Genomic DNA, 1,451 nt, shown 5'->3' with positions numbered 1-1,451 from the left:
CTTCCTCCTCACCATCACCAGAGCCCTCTTTCCCCTGCTGCTTGGGAACAGCTAGGGAGGCCTACGCTATCTTCGGCTGCACCAGCTACAGTGACCTGGCTAGCTACGGGTGAATGAAGGGTGCGAAGCCGAGTCTCCATTTCTGTAATCCTGGCTTCCAGAGCTGCAAATATGCTACATTTGTTACAGGTATCATTACTGCTAAAGGAGGCTGAGGAGTAACTAAACATCTGACACAATGAGCAGGAAAGTGCAGGAGGGACTGGGACTCTCTAAATCTGGGACTCTTCACCATTGACCCTTAGAACTGAAGAAGCTTCTCGGATGAGAGGGGAAATGTCTTCAAGCAACTTAAAGAAGTCCAGACACTTTTATTTGCAAACTCCTTTGACTACGATGACCTGGATGACTGAGAACCTTCACAGACTTATCTAAAAGTTTTTAGTTAAACTGCTCTGCAGATAAGCTACTGTGTGTTGGAACAGGAACAGGAAGTGATACTCTACCTCTCCTGCTGTTAGCTTAATGGACATTATACAGTATAAAACTGGATGCCTGGATGTTAAACTTATTTGTTACACCTGGTAAAGCAGCAACACTGATCATTTTATTAAAGATGAAAAAATTTAGACAGTTTTAATTCTCAGTGATGCCGCAGTGTTTGTTTGACTTTCGGACCTGAAGAGACGGAGTTTAGGACCCAGATTACTCTGCGACGCTCCTGACTACAGTAGCCGTAACGCTACAACAATCCATCAAGCAGTGCGGCTTTGTACCTTACCAAAGTCGTACTTAAACATTTTTTGACAGATTTTTGAGGGCCATGTACCACATAAAATTGGTTCAAGGTCAGTAAACACAACCAGAATTCATATATAAGACACACCGGATTAAATGATGATTTTTGAGAAATTAAAGGACTTTAACTGCTCCTTATAGTATAGAAAATGCGGTAAATAAAAATAAAATAAATAAATATAAAGTTTCACTTTCTCTACTTTGATGCCAGATGTTTAAATCTGCATAGAAAATCAACCCAATATTCTAATACTTACAATAAAAACTAAAAATGAAATTAAAACTGTATGAATCCAGGGCAGCAACAGCTGTGGCTCACCCAGATGATGTCATGCCAACCCAATCAAAGGTTGAGGGAAAATAAAAGTATAATTAAAAAGTAGCAGTGTGACCACAAATGCTTTGGTAGAGCAGACAAACAAACAAAAAAAAAAAAACAGAGACCAAACAAAAAACAAGGAGCACTAGAGACCAAAAACGCAGGAAAGCACATCAAGAAACAATACGAAACCAGAGCTCAACAAGAGTCCACGAAAAGTTCAGGGGGCCAACCGTGCACACGGCAACGGTGGCGACGGGCGAACAGTTCTGGAGGCCGACCGTGCACACGGCAATGGTGGCGACGGGCAAACAGTTCTGGGGGCCGACCGTGC

Source organism: Haplochromis burtoni, unplaced genomic scaffold (assembly GCF_018398535.1).
Source record: "Haplochromis burtoni strain Fernald_Lab_line unplaced genomic scaffold, NCSU_Asbu1 Contig_1764, whole genome shotgun sequence".
Taxonomy (NCBI): domain Eukaryota; kingdom Metazoa; phylum Chordata; class Actinopteri; order Cichliformes; family Cichlidae; genus Haplochromis; species Haplochromis burtoni.
This window is presented reverse-complemented; position numbering follows the sequence as displayed.